This window comes from Orcinus orca, chromosome 11 (genome assembly GCF_937001465.1).
Source record: "Orcinus orca chromosome 11, mOrcOrc1.1, whole genome shotgun sequence".
Lineage (NCBI taxonomy): Eukaryota > Metazoa > Chordata > Mammalia > Artiodactyla > Delphinidae > Orcinus > Orcinus orca.
In genome coordinates, this window is record NC_064569.1 from 68,670,485 (window position 1) to 68,686,610 (window position 16,126).

Sequence of the window (16,126 nt, forward strand, 5' to 3'; positions counted from 1 at the left end):
AAACTGGATCATTCATACATTGCTGGTGAGAATGTAAAATGGTATGGCTCTCCAGAAAACAAAACATGCAACGACCATATAATCCAGCAATTGCCCTCCTGGGCATGTATGCTGTAGAAATGAAAATTTAGCTTCCATAAAACCTGTAAACAAGTTTCTATAGCAGCTTTATTCATAACAACCCTAAACTGGAAAGAACTCAGGTGTCATTCAATGGGTGAATGGTTAAACAGACTCTGGTAAATCCATACCATGGAGTACTACTCAGAAATAAAAACAAGCCACTAATACACACAACAGCTTAGATGAATCTATAGACAATTATGCTGAGTGGAAAAAGCCAATTCCAAAAGGTTGCACATTATATGATTCTACTTACATAACATTCTTAAAAAGACAAAACAACAAACATGAATAATAGGTTAGTGGTCACCACGATTTAAGGAGAGGCTGGGGACAGGACTGAAGTGGTTGTGCTTATGAAAGGGCCACACAGGGATCCTTATAGTGATGGAACTCTGTAACTTTGCTTTATCAATGTCAGTATTCTGATTATGATGTCATAGTATAGATTTGCAAAAGGTTACACTTGCAGAAAACTGCATAGAGGGCATGCAAGAACTCTCTGTGTTATTTCTTATAATTATATATTATCTTATATAATTATTTCTTAACAACTTCATATGAATCTATAACCATCTCAAATTTTTTTTAAAAAAAACCTTAGTCAACTCACTAAAAAATGTGCATTTTTATGCTGATATAACCAGTTAATTTTAGTGAATCCACTAAATCTCATCTGCTGTTCTAATACAATTTTATTACTAAGAATATTCAATGTAGGAAACTTTCCCATAAATTCAGAAACTACAAAAATCATGGACCCAAAAGATCCATTGACTTTTTTTTTTTTTTCGGTACGTGGGCCTCTCACTGTTGTGGCCTCTCCCGTTGCGGAGCACAGGCTGTGTACGCGCAGGCTCAGCGGCCATGGCTCACAGGCCCAGCGGCTCCGCGGCATGTGGGATCTTTCCAGACGGGGGCACGAACCCGTGTCCCCTGCATCGGCAGGCGGACTCTCAACCACTGCGCCACCAGGGAAGCCCCTCCATTGACTTTTATACCTTACTCATTTGATGGCATCTGATGCCTGGCTACTGTTCTCCCAAGAGTACTTTTTATATACTACTGTTTTCACTTTAGAATATGTTTAAATTTATATTTAGACTAAATAATACAGTAATATGGTGGGTATAGAGTGAAAAATATCTTCCCACTCTTTTTCCCCAGCACATCTAATCCCACCCCTATCTCTCTATAAGTCACCAAAGTCCTCCACAGATATTTGGTATATAGTCAAGTTAATAGGTATGTTCAGGCTAATATGTGTTTTCTTTCCACCTTCCCAACCTTTTTCTTTTTACACCACTGTTACTATATACTATATGATACATAATTCTGCATCTTGGTTTTTCACTTAAAAAATCTTTAAAACCTTTTGCTCTCAATACAATATTGTGTTTTTTAAAATGATTGTATGAGTATGTCATATATCGGTCATTTCTGACACTTTGCTTCAATGTTCAAGCAACTCACTTTGTATATCTGACTTTTACATATCTGTAGAATAAATTCCTAGAAGCGGAACTGCTTGATCAAAAGTTATGTGCTTTTATAATTTTGGTAAATATTGACAAATGACCCTTTATAAAAGCGGTCTCAATTTGTACTACCACAAGCAAAGTATGAAAGTGCCTGGTTCCCTCTGCCTTCTTCAATACAGTGAGCAATATATTTTTTTAACATCTTTATTGGAGTATAACTGCTTTACAATGTCGTGTTAGTTGCTGCTATATAACAAAGTGAACCAGCTATATGTATACATATATCCCCATATCCCTTCCCTCTTGCATCTCCCTCCCACCCTCCCTATTCCACCCCTCTAGGTGGACACAGAGCACTGAACTGATCTCCCTGTGCTATGCAGCTGCTTCCCACTAGCTATCTATTTTACATTTGGTAATGTATATATGTCCATGCCACTCTCTCACTTCGTCCCAGCTTACCCTTCCCCCTCCCCGTGTCCTCAAGTCCATTCTCTACGTCGTCTGCGTCTTTATCAGTGAGTAATATTTTTGGTCTTTGCCAATCTGATACGTGAAAAAGCTCCCAGGTTAAGCATTCTGTTCAAAGATAACAATCAATTAATCTTATGTGAAAGGATACCTTAGCGTGTCAATCACAAGGAAATAAACTGAACTTCGAGACTGAAAATAGCTCTCTCCTATATCAAGTGGTACCGTGCATTTAATACCACCCTGTAGCCCAGTCTCTAGGGTTTGCTGTTCACCAAGAAATATGAGACAATCATTACTGGTCAAAGTTAATGTATAAGCAGATAAATTTGTTTATTAAAAAATTATTTACTCAATATATCCAGAAGAGTAGTTAGGACTTGTTTTAATTTATAGGGCAAACTGGAAATAAATCTAAAGATGCCTGCTATGTAACCTTGAATGCTTTCACGCATCAGACTACACCCATGGATTTTTGTTAATAATGCAATCTGCTCAGAAACTATTTTAAAATCGACTCTGCATAGGAATATATTATTACAGCCAATCATGCATATGTATGCAGTAATAAAGGGGTTAACACACCCTGCAAAGGAAGTTGAGAAGTAAATTGAGAAGTAAAAGCTTTCTGTGCTTTTGATCACCAACAGTCTCTTTCAGGTCTATCATTCTAAGTCAATGATTTTTTAATTACCTGGATGATAACCCCAGAGTTCAAAGGAATGCAAAATTCTTACCAATTAAAACAAAAGTTTTGTCACGACAGGACAAGCATATTTTCTAACATGTACAAAATAAAATTTGAACTGTGATCACTGGGTAAACTAACGCTTAACAAGTTTAGGTTTTGGTAATTATTCTAACTTATTTTAAAATTTCAACTACTGACAACTAAGCATCTCACCTGATTATTGGTATCTCAAACAGCTATGATCCAATTTAAAAATTCTTTACTATTTGCTATGGTTTGAATGTTTGTGTCCTCCCCCCATCCCATATATGTTGAAATTCTAACCCCAAAGTGATGGTATTAGAAGCTGAGGCTTTGGGGGGTTAATATGAGATGCTAGAGAACTAACTAGCCCCTTCGACCACGTGAGAACACAGTGAGAAAGCACCCTCTATGAACCGGGAAGCAGACTCCCACCAGACACGGAATCTGCTGGCACCTTGATCTTGGACCAGCCTCCAGAAGTGTGAGAAATACATTTCTGTTCATTATAAGCCACCCAGTTTATGGTAATTTGTTATAGCAACCTGAACTAGACTGAGATAGTATTTCTTATTTACTTTATTAATTGGATAACAGAGCACTTATTTCCTAAAAACATATGTGAACATCTTTCTTAACACCATTAAAATACAATATCTTGAGTTACATATATTGGAATATAAAGTAATTCTTGAATCAAATATATAACGTGCAATCAGAAAAAGAAAACTTGTCAACAAATGATGACATTCTCTTCCTTTCACAACAACATTAATTCCTATCTTTCTGCAAAAAAAGAATACACTGAATTTTATTTTCATTTGGAGGAAAATGGTCAACGAATTCAGTAATATACTGATAATATATTTTAAGCTAACAAATATACATGGATCGCTGGTCATGTAAGACACAAAGCCCACTCATTTTCGCAAAAATAAAATAGACAATTTTGATGGTTGAATACTCCGAATTTAGTGAGAGAAATACACACACTCTTCGGTCCATCATCAAGTATTTATTAAATACCTACTACAAGTCAAATCCAATACTATGCGTTGAAGACAGAAGCAGGAGTGTATCTCAGCAGCATTCTTGCGGAACTGAGGCTGGGTGGGGTAAGGAGCTCTTCACGGGGTTGTTCGTCAGAGAATGATATTTCTTAAAGCAAACACATTGTTCCCTGTGTTTCGGGAAAGCAACCAGGCAATGACAGGTATAAAACAGCTTTAAAAACGGGGAGACGAGAAGCCCAAATGTAGCACAGAACGCAAACGCTTCGGTCCTCTTGTGTTTCTGGGCAGTGGACCAAACAAACGGTGCAGACTGAGACTGGGTCTACCTTTAAGACCTGGAGGGGAAACGGCCGGCCTAGGGGAAACGGTCGCAGTCTCATTTGCATAAGCACCCAAACACTGCTGACGTCACGGCGCCCAGTGCGGACCCCGCCCCTTCTTACTCCACTGTTTCCCCGCTAGGGAAGAGAACGGAAAGCGGAAAGAAGAGCTCAGCACCGGAGAGCGCGAACCTGTGGGCTTCCCTCTCCGCGAACGAGCAGCAAACGCCGCTTTTCCGCTTAACGGAAAAGCATTCCAGCCACTGCGGCCTCTGAGACCGGGTAGGTCATAACTGTCCCCAAGACAGCTCGAGCGTTTTTAATCCATTCGTATTTATAAGGCGCGTTACTGACTGAAAGTCTACCTCTATACTCAAAACGGTCCTCTACCCAGGCCACGCACAAACGAGCCGAGTTCATGAAACGTAGAAACGGTCTCCCATCCTCTCCTTAAAATCCCGGCGCCAACACCCTCACCACCACATCCTCAAATCCCTGGATGCGCAGAAACACACAGGCTGTGCTTTCTCCGAGAGCCGCGTGCCTTGTGCGGGAGAAAGGCCCACTTCAGGACCATTTAACGCAGGATACCTCAGGCAAAAGGGAACTGGGGTCACGTGAAAACACACCGCCTTGGGCAGTCGCCTTCGGCAGTTGCAAAAGCAACCAGAAGCGAACGAGGAATGAGGTTGGCTCCTCTCCCCGCCCCACCCTAACCTGTACGAGGATCAGCTTCCAACTCACCGAGAGCCCTGGAAGCGTCTCGCTCCGTCCCGACCCTGGCAACTTTCCGACTTGCCTCAGGCGGACCCCGCCCTTCGGCCAACCCTGACTGGACTTGGAAACGACTAGTCTTTCGGGGATGCTGTGGTCACGGCAGGAAGGAAGAAGGATGGCGGCACGTTTCGACCCATGTGCTTCCCGTTACACACCGCTTCTAGGCCCCCCGATTGTGCACAGGTGCAGGACGCAGAGCCCGAAGGGTCGCCCGCTGAGCCCAGCTTCGCCCTCCTGGGTTTCTGGAGCCGCCCTACCTCCCCTCACCCCCGGACACAGCCTGAGCCCTTCCCGGGATCCATCCATCAATTCCGCTCCCTTCCCCGGCCCCGAGCTCCAGGGTGCCTCACGGTGAGCCCCACCCTACCTACACCGTGTCCTTAGCGGTAGAAGCGTGTCCTCACCGTCAGGGTGTCTTGGCCGGCGCCTCTTGCTGTGTCCACGTCCCGACAGTAGCAGCAGTGGCCAAGGGGTCGGGTCCAGGTGACTGACCGAGGCCGCGGGGAGCTGTCTGCAGAGAAGCAGCTGCTGAGGGCGGGCGGGCCCTGGGGCAGGGTGCAGGGGGTCTCTGCCCTGCGGGCTGGCAGGGGACTACTCCTGAGCGCCTGTGTGTCCGCCAGGCGAAGAGCACGAGATGCAGGCGCGCGGGTGTGTGTCAGTGTGTGAGTGAGGGTGTGACGGAGGCGCCCACGTGCCCGGCCCGCCAGAGCTGCGGCCGCCAACAGGCTGCGGGGGAGGGGGAGGCTGCGGGCGCCTGGGGGACGCGAGCCAGGTCTCCAGGCCCGGCGCCGCACCTCCCCGCCCCGCCGCCCCTTGACGCAGAGGCCGCTGCGACTGCCTCGCTGCGTCCTCCCTGCGCTCCCGGCGGGGAACGGGAGGGACTCCGGGAAGCCGACTTCAGAGCAAAACAAAACAAATCCCCCCGCGCCATCCCGTACTCCCCCAACCTACGCAACCGAAAGGATGGGCATCACTTGCCCGCCCCCACCACTGCCACCCCGCCTTTGTCCCAGCCGGGATAACAATAGAAATGGTCCTACCTTACACCCTTTGAATATTTTCCGAACGTCGGGGACCGAACTAGAAGCAGTGAATGACCCAAAGAACACTCTTCCCTAGCTTTCTTTCCCAGCCTGCCATTTACATCTCTCGCAAAAGAAAAGCACTCTGGGCATTTGCTTCTCCATCAAACGGTGGCCTGATAGCGCTCCACTTGATTCTGGCCAAATGATGAAAGGCTCTTTTAAGGAGCCAGTCCTCACCCTATGTTGGTCCCTTAGCATCCCACTCGTCTCCAAGGGGTCTTATTACAAAACGAAGCCTGACTCACCTCTTGTAGCAATGAAGACATACTCATTAAGCCACGTGGAGAATTCCTTAAAATATACATCACGGAGCACAAAAGCTTAGCCTACTTTTGAAAATGGCTGAATCTTCCCCCAAACAAGGCATATGCTCTAGAGATTAAATTTTATGTCCTTGAAACTTTAAAAGAAATGCAAAATGAACGTAAAATATATTATAGCAGAAAGGTTTAGTGACTTGGTGAAGGACGTTTTCACTTCTAGATGATTGATATTACCATTAAAAAAATACCTCTGTGCACTTTTAGGCCTTCCAACAATCCCTCAGATTTTGACGGTTTGTATCCAATTAAGACTGAATTAAATAATAAGGCCATTGCAGACAGGTTTTTCATGCAGTGAAAAATCTCCTGGAAAGAAATCACAAGACCTAAATTTCAGGTCAGAACATTGCTACTAATCCCCAGCTTTTAATGCAGCCAAGAGAGCTTTTTCTCAGTCTCTTCCAAACCCACCTTTAAAAAAAATTTTTTTAAGAAAAAATTAAATTAGATTTGATCCTCTGGATGCCCTTCTCCTGGCATGGGTAAATAAATACTCTGATAGATGCCCCACAGGAAAAGCTAAAAACAGTTACAATAAAAGTCTTACAGAACATCTTGTCTAATTTACTTTTACTTCACATATTTGCGACAGGCAAATATTTATGTTAATATATATCATTTTATATATATTGAAGTTGAAACATAGTACAAATAATACCAATAACAACTGAGGAGAATTTAAGAAAATAAGTAGAGCTCTGTCCTCCATAATCAGGATTAGGCTTATCTGTGGGAAACCAAGTTTTCTGTATGCTTGCAGGAATTGTTTATAGTGGTACCAGGAAGGCCTTCTGGCCTACCAGTATTCCCCCCTCACACTTTTTCACTGATGTGTGACACCTGTCTCAAATGCATGTACAAAGGTACAAGTGACAAATATTTGTGGAGTAATGCCCTCAAAAATGATCGATACAATTTATATCTTGATGCCAATGAGGAAAAATAAGATAAAGTAGCTACTGAGTTTCCCCCTAAGCACCTGGGGCTTTAAAATCGTTTATTTAATCTTCTCAACTAATTAATGATGCGATTTTCCTAAGTTAGAGATTAGATAGAGGTGATATCCAGAAAAAAAAAATGCAGGACTTCCCTGGTGGTGCAGTGGTTAAGAATCTGCCTGCTGATGCAGGGGACATGGGTTCAAGCCCTGGTCCAGGAAGATCCCATATGACGCAGAGCAACTAAGTCCATACGCCACAACTACCGAGCCCGCCTACCACAACTACTGAAGCCCACACGCCTAGTACCGGTGCTCCGCAACAAGAGAAGACACTGCAATGAAAAGCCATGGCACTGCAACGAAGAGTAGCCTCCACTCCACGCAACTAGAGAAAGTCCATGCACAGCAACAAAGATGCAGTGCAACCAAAAATAAATAAATAAGTAAAAATTAAATTAAGTTAAAAATTTTTAAAAAGAGAAGAGAAAAGGAAAAAAAATTGCAAACAGTCACACAGTGACATTCAATGGCAGAATGGAGATTTAAACCCAGATCTGGCTGGCTTTTTTTTTTTTTTTTCTCTATGCATTTTTGTAAGCCTTTAATGGATGTATAGATTTTAACAGATGGAAAGTGTAGAATTACCACCAGGACTAGGCACCTTAGAAGATAAGAAGTGGAGGAGGGTTGCAAAGGTCCTAAAAGGAGATCCTGGGTAATTCCAGTCATGGAGGTGAACAGTACCGTTTAAAATTTTTAACAACCAAATCTTTCAAAGATTGACTGTTCAACTGCTAACATCTTTTAGCTAGCAATTACTGAGTGCTTTCTCTGTCACACGGTAGGAAAATGGCCACCATGTGGTGGTGTTGGTGCAGCGGGAGGAGGCAGCACACAGAAGGGAAGAGCAGAACTTGGAAGAAGATTTCTCCCTACAGGTAAAGGTAGACCCATCCTTATGCCCACGCTGTACTGATGTGTACTTACATATCAACAAGTATTGATGTGATGCTGAGTATGTGCCTTTGCAATGTGTGGAATAATCCATATGCTTGATTTTTCTTAACGCTTACACCAACCATATGAGGTAGGTACACTGCAGAAGAAAAACCTGAGGCTTTGGTTGTCTAAGTTCACACAGCCAGGAGGCATCTGTTAGATACAGTAAATAAATACCTGCCTGTATCTAAATCACCTTCTGAATTTGACACCTACTTTTAAGCAATCAACATTATACTTCTCATTAAAAAAAAAAAGGTAATAGAAGGGCTGAAAGAGAAAGTAAGTGAGTATTCCCTTAAGTGTGTGTGGGGTGTGTGTGGTGGGAGGAATCTTGACTTGCCAAGACTTTCTACCATAGTATTTTTTAAAACCAAATCCCTCAAAATGACAGTATTATGCAAAAACGCCCAGAGTTCAGAAAAACAATTCAAAGATTCTTTTAAAAAGGTTTAAATGCGTGATGCTAAAGGAAAATATTGAAATCATTTCACATCATGAGATAATATTAATTCATGTTCAATATTCTGCCTTTTGGCACTTCTGCATGCCAATTAACATAGGAACAGTTGTTTAATTAATCATTTAATTAAAATTTTAATAATTTAGAAGTCTTTCCAGTTCAAAGGATCCCATGCATTGTCCGGCCATTGATGAGTAGGATCTTAATAGCAACTCAAACCAATAAGCCTTTTTATGGCTTAACTAAGGATGTAAGAGGTGTCCCACAAGACAGTGCAAAGGATGCAGCTCTCATAAGATCCAGAAATTTCACTCCCAAGGATAGTCTGAGAAAGTAAAGGTCTTCATTATACAAGTGGAAACAACAATTCAAAGGAAAATATTGAAATCAATTCACATCATGAGATTATATTAATTCATTTTCCTATTGTTGGGGAGGAAGAAATTTTTCTCTACCCTTCTAGGTTCTTCTGGCTGGTCTAATAATTAAATTGACATGAGATCGATTAACAAGAGAAAATCGAACAAATTTTAATAACATGTATACATGAGCGAGACCCAGGAAAACTGAGTAACTTACCAAAATGGCCCAAGCCCTCACCTTAAGTACCATCCTCAGTTAAAGGCAAAAGAGGATGTTGAGGATGCTGAGTCATTATGGGAGGTGACCAGGAAAAGCACAGTAAACAAGGGTGATTGTGATGCATATTTAAGGCTTTGCCTTCTCCACTGATAAGAGTTTCTAGAGATGTGGTCATCATCCTCTTCCATAGACAGAGCGGGAGACACACATACAAATGGAGATGTCCCTCATAAATGTAAATGTTTCCTACAAAAGGGCAACTCCTAGTGGTTTTTAGAGCCCTTTCCATGTCTGCTGTTTCTCAGGGGGGAAAAAAATTATTTTTAAACAGCTTAAATTCACTAATATGACAAAGAGACCTGTTTTAGGGTGGCAAATTCTGCTTCCCGACACCATAATATTCAGCATATTGTGGAGATTCTATTTTTCATTCCAGTAAAAATTTTTATTATATCACCCTCCATACCAAATGTTATGTTATATAAACAAATGTTATTTGATACATAGTCTCAAAATGTTTCTAAAATAAAGTCTGCGCAATCCCCAAATACCTAGTGAATATTCTGTTGATCCTGTATATTCATGACTGATGAAGGACTGAGAGGTAAAAGCAAGGCAATTAACCATGTTGTCTGATCTCTGTATAAGCAGACAATAGGTTAACTGAATAGATAGATGTCAAAGCAATCAAATCAAATTTTTAAACAATTGACTAAGATAGCGAAGCATTCAAAACAGTAGACAAGGATCAAATCTGCTAGTGTTTCTGCATTTTGTAGATAAAGCCATAATGGCTCTGATACGTGAAAATACGAACAAAAGTGATAACTTTTTAAAATTTTTTGGCTGAGCCACACAGCATGTGGTATCTTAGTTCCCACGTCCCCTGCAGTGGAAGTGCCCAGTCTTAACCACTGGACCACCAGGGAAGTCCCTTAAGTTACTTTTTAATTATAAATTTCTTTTATATAATAATAGATTATGCTTCTAAAATACTTTATATATGTGGACAAAGAACATCACCTACCATTTTAGTAAACAAAGAATATTGCCTGCTAATACAATAAACAACATGTTACCCACCATCAAGCCATCAGCCACTGCAGCAGCTCCCCAAGTGGTGCACCCTGAGGGGAATTCAGGATGGAGAAAAACTGGAAACATTCTGTGCTAGATACTGGCTCTAGTAGTTAAGATGCATATCTGAGGAATAATTTCAATGATCCCAGACTCCTGCATCCTCCCATACTTAGAAAAGCACTAAAATCATTCACTTGAGATGTCTGTATTTTGTGATTAGCAGTAATCTTTTGCTGTTTGACTACATGGTTTTTTTTCAGCAAAAACTCCTCTATATTATAGCTCCTTCCTTACCCCTTTGAAACAGTTCTTCAGTGCTATCTGAGAGGTGTCTCCCAGGCTATAGTGCTCTGTATGGTCCCTGAATAAAACATAACTCACAATTTTTAGGTTGTGCATTTTTCTTCAGTTGACATATATGTCAGGTACTGTGCCCAAGCATTAATCTGGGTCTACAGCTATGTAGAGACGTAAAGACAAAACGTTTTATAGTATATGTTTTGCATGTCATGCCTTTTCTGCTTTTTCTTTGATTCATTTCAAAATCTCATTACCGATTTATTCAAGTTCCATAGACTCCATAATCTAATCTAAATTCTAAATTATTATTTTAATACAACAGTGATACCTACTCATTGAATAAATGTCAAAGTATGAACTTGTACATGGTAAGAAGTTAAAAAGTTAAAGTCCCTGTGTTTAAGTTTCTTTGCCTTTCTGTCAATTCTACAAGCTAATATTTAATAGTTAAATATTGTTAACTATTTTATATGTATTCTTACAAAGTTTCCTTTCCTTGTCTCGCTCTCTTCCTCTCTCTCTCTATATGTCTATATATACATACAATATACAAATATATAGTTTTGTTTGTTTTTATTAGTGTTGTTGTTTTATAAAATGTTACAAATGACTGCTTTTCTCATTGAAGCATAACCAGAATGACTCAAGAAAATTAGGTTGATACTGGGATTCTATTAAATTAAGATGATAGTTAAGTACTTAGGGCACCTATAGGCCTTCTAGGATGCAATCAGTGGTTGTCTTTTATAAAAGTAAATGCCTACAGTTTTCTTCTGAAGTCTTAGCAACCCCTTATCCATCTTCTTTATAAATGTTGATGGCTTTAGGGTTCTGTCCTTGGTCCTTATATCTTTTTTCTTTCCATACTCTCCCTGGGTGATTTCATTCACCTACATTTTCTTTCATGTTTGATTCAAATAGTGGTGATATTAAAATATTTAATTTTATGTAAATAATAATCTATAATTGGCACTGACCAAAGGAAATTGATCATAGAGAAAGCCAGGGTTCCATGAAGGGAGCAAGAGTGACTGAAGTAGCAGAAAGGAGGCACTTGGGGGACTCAGGGCACAAGTATTTCTCCAGAAGTAAAAAATATTTCAATTTTCCTTCAACTGATACAGCTGAATAATGTGGGATAAGTTAAAATTATTCTGTACATTGAAGTGGTTTTTTGGACATATACTATTTGTTATGTTAAAGCAATTCCTTTTCATTACTAAGTTTTTGAATCATGAATTATTTCATTCAACAAATATTTATTGAGCACATACTAAATAGCAGGCACAGTTCTAGGTGCTTGAAATACATCAGTAACCAAAACAGACAAAGATCTCTGCTGTCATAGAATTTAAACTTTAGTGGGATGGGAAGAAGGAAGGCAAACAATTCACAATAAACATAATAAATAATTAAATCATATGGTATGTTAGAAAGTAAGTGCTATATAATAAAAAAGAGAACCTAAACCAGGCTAAGGGAGTTCGGAGGGTCAGGGGAAGGAGAGTGGATTTCAGTTTTAAGTAGAGTGGTCAGGATAGGCCTCACTGGAGTTTTCTGGAGCAAGCACTTGAAGGACTTGCAGGTGTTCGCGTTATGAATGTTGGGAGGTGGGTGTGTTCCAGGCAGAGGAGTCAGTCAGTGAAAAGACACTAAGAGAAGTTCACCTGGCATGTTGGAGGAAAAGAGAGGAGACCCAGATATATCAAATGCCCGTATTACTTTATAAAGTCAAGCTTATGTTTTTTAAACTTTAAATTGTTATATAAAATTTATACTCATAGATTTTCTGTTGTTTATCCATGCTTGCATTCCTGGTATAAATTTTTTCTTGACTATGATATAATATTATTCTCTGTATAAATTGATGGATCCAATTTTTTCATATTTTATTTAGAGTTTTTTAATCTAAATACATAAAATAATTTATCTGTGATTTGTTTATATTCCCCTCACAAAATTGTTTCTCAAGGTTATTCTGGCATCATAAAATGATCCATAGTTTACACTCCTAGTCTCTCAAATACTCTTTTATAAGATAAAAACAGTTTACTACTTACCTGGGACATTGAGAAAATTAGGAAGGGGATGGTAGATAGAGATACTTTATTATTAATTCAATTTTTCTGTTTGTCTATTTAAGTTAACTCTTTTGTTGGCACTATATGCATTTTTAAAGTTTTTCCAATTGTATTGAGAAATTATTGGCATATATCTCTGTATAAGTTTAAGGCATACAGCATGATGGTTTCATTTACATATATTGTGAAATGATTACCACAATAGGTTCAGCTAACATCCATCTTCTCATATAGATAAAAATAAAAAGAAAAGAGTAAAAGAAAAGAATTCTCCTTGTGATGAGCACTCTTAGGATTTACTCTCCTAACAACTTTTCTGTATCTCATACAGCAGTGTTAGGTGTAGTCATCATGTTGTACCTTACATTCCCTAGTGCTTATTTGTCTTCTAACTCCAAGTTTGTACCGTGTGACCACCTTCCTCCAACTCCTTGCAGCACACTTGCCTCTGATAAGCACAAGTCTGATCTCTTTTTCCATGTGTTGGGTTTTGGTTTTTGTTTTTAGATCCCACAGACAAGTGAGGTCATACAGTCTTTCTCTGTCTGATTTATTGCACTTAGCATAATGCCTTCAAGGTCTATCCATGTTGTTGCAAATGGCAAAATTTCAGTTTTTTATGGTTGAGTAATATATTACTCAACCATAATTAATATGCTTTGACTTCTTTTATGTGCTTACTACAGGATTTTCCCATGGGGTTACCGTGAGGTTTACATAAAATATCTTAAACTTTTAATGCCCTGTTTTAAAATGATAACAACTTAACTTCAATAGAATTTTTACACTTTACACTTTTAGTTGGTTTCCTCTTCACATTTTAGGTTATTGCTGTTACAATTTACATTTTTTATTGTTTTTTAATTGTGCAACTAATAACAGGTTATTGTATTTATAGTTATTTTAGCCACACTCATTTTTTTTTAAAATGAGTGTTGTGAGTTATGCATCACAGGGTCTGTACAGCTTACTGTTTCAGGACCTGAATCAGGCCTGAGGTTGCATTGAATTCCCTGGTCCAGTGAGGCCACCGGTTTTGCTCTGCAGATGGGGGAAGCCACTGGCTGTGTTCTCTTTCAAGCGCCACTGTATGTAGGGCTATCGAATGGGCTATATGGCTTCCCTGGTTGGACAGGCTGAAGGCTACATTCAGAGATGAGTGGGGCTATGAATTAGGTGCCCTGCTGAGGCACAGTTGGAGAAGCGTCTCTAAAACTGGTAATGCTCTTTGTTGTCTTTAGTCAAGCCAACCCACCCCCCAAGCTCTCTGGCCAAACAGGGCCACTAGCGTTGTTCCGCAAACTGTCAGCTCTGTCTGCTCTTCTCTTGTCTTGAGCACTGCTGGGCTGCACAGCTTTCAGGTGTTTTCACCAGCCTTTCTCTCAGATGGGGCCAGAAGATACTCTCCACAGTGGCTGAGGCTGTTTTTGGCCCCCTTGCCTGGGTAGGAGTGGGAGGGCCACTGCAGGCTACACAATTCCCTAAACAGTTTCTCCAGTTTAGAGGGGCCAGAAGCTACCCTCAGCTTTGGCTACAAATGAATCCCCCGCCTATGCGTACACTGAAAGCCTCCACGTCTAGCACTGCCTTTCCTTTTCGGGTGATTAGCTTTGTCCACCCACCTCTTGGCTTGAGTGCCGCTGGGCCACACAGCTTCCAGGAGTTGTCACCAGTCCTTCTGGTCAGATGGGACTGGGAAGCGCTCTCCAGAGGGGATGGGATTGTGACTCAGCACCTTGCCTGGGGGTGAGCAAACCAGGTTCTGGGTCTGACAAAACTCCTTGTTTGAGGATCCAAATCAGGTAGATCTGCACCCCCCTGAGTTCCTCCAGAGCATACCCCTGATTAGTTCTGCAGATGAGCAAAGCCACTGGTTGGAATTACTACTTGGGCACTGCAGGTATGAACTCAGTCTGCCAAGATCCCCGTGATGGTTTTTGCAAGCCTTCTTTGTCACTGTCAGATTCCCAGCGACTGAGCCCTGCAAATTCTTAGTGTGAGGTCAGAGTAGGGGCTTCTGCAAAGTGACCCACAATGGGGAGGGGGGGAGCTGCTTGTACCTCCTGGATTCTCTTCTTCCACTGGATGAACCAGTGGCTCAGGGAAGACCTCTCTGTGTGATGCTGTGCTGTCCTGGGGGAGGGGAAGTGCAGTCAACATGTAACTGCTTCTGTTACCTTGTAATGCAGTCTGTCTTGGTCTCTGGGGGTGGGGGGTTACTTCAGCCTCACTCTCTTACCCCAGGATTCTTTCAGTGGTGTCTTGTTCTTGAATAGATGTTAGTTGTTCTTGTAAGGGTAAGTGAAGTCAGGAATGACTTACGTTGCCATCTCAGTGTCATCATTCTCCTAAGTTAACTGTTTCTTATTGAGTAAATTTTGGTAATTCATTTCTTTTAAATTTTTCTAATTTTTTAGTGTGTTGCAATAAGTTTGTTAGTATTATTTTTAATTTAAAATTTTAGATTATACTTGTAGATATAAGTACTTCTCCATAATATTGTGTGTTTCAACCTTTTCTCTCTCTTTTCTAATCAGTTTTGCTAAACATTTGTCTACTAGTCCTTTCAAAGAATCAACTTTTGATATTGTTGGCGATGTACTTTTTGCTTTTTTGTGAATTTTCTTTTCCCACATTATGTATATATTTCTTCTACTTGTTTTTTTTCCTAGCTTTTGGGTTTGAACAACTACGATTATATTTTAGTTTGTAAATTGCTTCAAGATTATAATTTACTCTATAAGTACAGCTGTAGTAGCAAACTACTAACAACCTCAGTCTCAAGCAATATAACAGGTAGAGAGTCCCAAGCTCACAGGGAATTCCAAGAAACCACTGCATTAGCTGTGTGACCTTCTGAGAGTTGTGACTTCCATTTTACTCTGTCCTCCAAATTACATACATGTCCCTCTTATTGGCAAACTCTAAGAATCTACAAGGAAAGAGATTCTTGGAAATGCAGTGCTCACCCTTACAAGGAAGCAGTCATGATAGCATATTGAAAACAGCCAATCCAGCACATAGCATTCCTATCCATAATTGAATTTTTTATGAGTTCCTTTGTGTATGTGTGATATTTTCGTTAGATTTATTATTATGGTTACACTGATTTTACAAAATGAATTGGGAAGATTTTATATTTTAATTTTTTTTTTTTTTTTTTTTTTTTTGCGGTATGCAGGTCTCTCACTGCTGTGGCCTTTCCCGCTGCGGAGCACAGGCTCCGGACGCGCAGGCTCAGCGGCCATGGCTCACGGGCCCAGCCGCTCCGTGGCACGTGGGATCCTGCCATACCAGGGCACGAACCCACGTCCCCTGCATCGGCAGGCGGACTCTCAACCACTGCGCCACCAGGGAAGCCCCAAGATTTTATATT

At 40.7% G+C, this 16,126-nt stretch overlaps 2 protein-coding genes across 3 annotated transcripts in view; one reads left to right on the plus strand and one right to left on the minus strand.

The window, feature by feature from the left end:
• The window catches only part of SLC6A15 (solute carrier family 6 member 15), a 48,222-nt gene extending 42,044 nt beyond the window's left edge, over nucleotides 1-6,178 (minus strand). Inside the window, exons 1-2 of one of the 2 annotated variants that reach the window (XM_049693958.1) lie at nucleotides 5,938-6,178; nucleotides 5,302-5,408 (exon numbers count right to left, since the gene is read on the minus strand). The gene's annotated coding sequence lies outside the window, so the exon portion shown is untranslated. Of the gene's footprint in view, nucleotides 1-5,301; nucleotides 5,837-5,937 lie in introns of those variants that run through there. The other variant, XM_004280605.4, reaches the window with a different exon arrangement.
• The window catches only part of LRRIQ1 (leucine rich repeats and IQ motif containing 1), a 271,088-nt gene continuing 259,206 nt past the window's right edge, over nucleotides 4,245-16,126 (plus strand). Inside the window, exons 1-2 of the mRNA XM_049694936.1 lie at nucleotides 4,245-4,402; nucleotides 8,091-8,183. The gene's annotated coding sequence lies outside the window, so the exon portion shown is untranslated. The remainder of the gene's footprint in view (nucleotides 4,403-8,090; nucleotides 8,184-16,126) is intronic.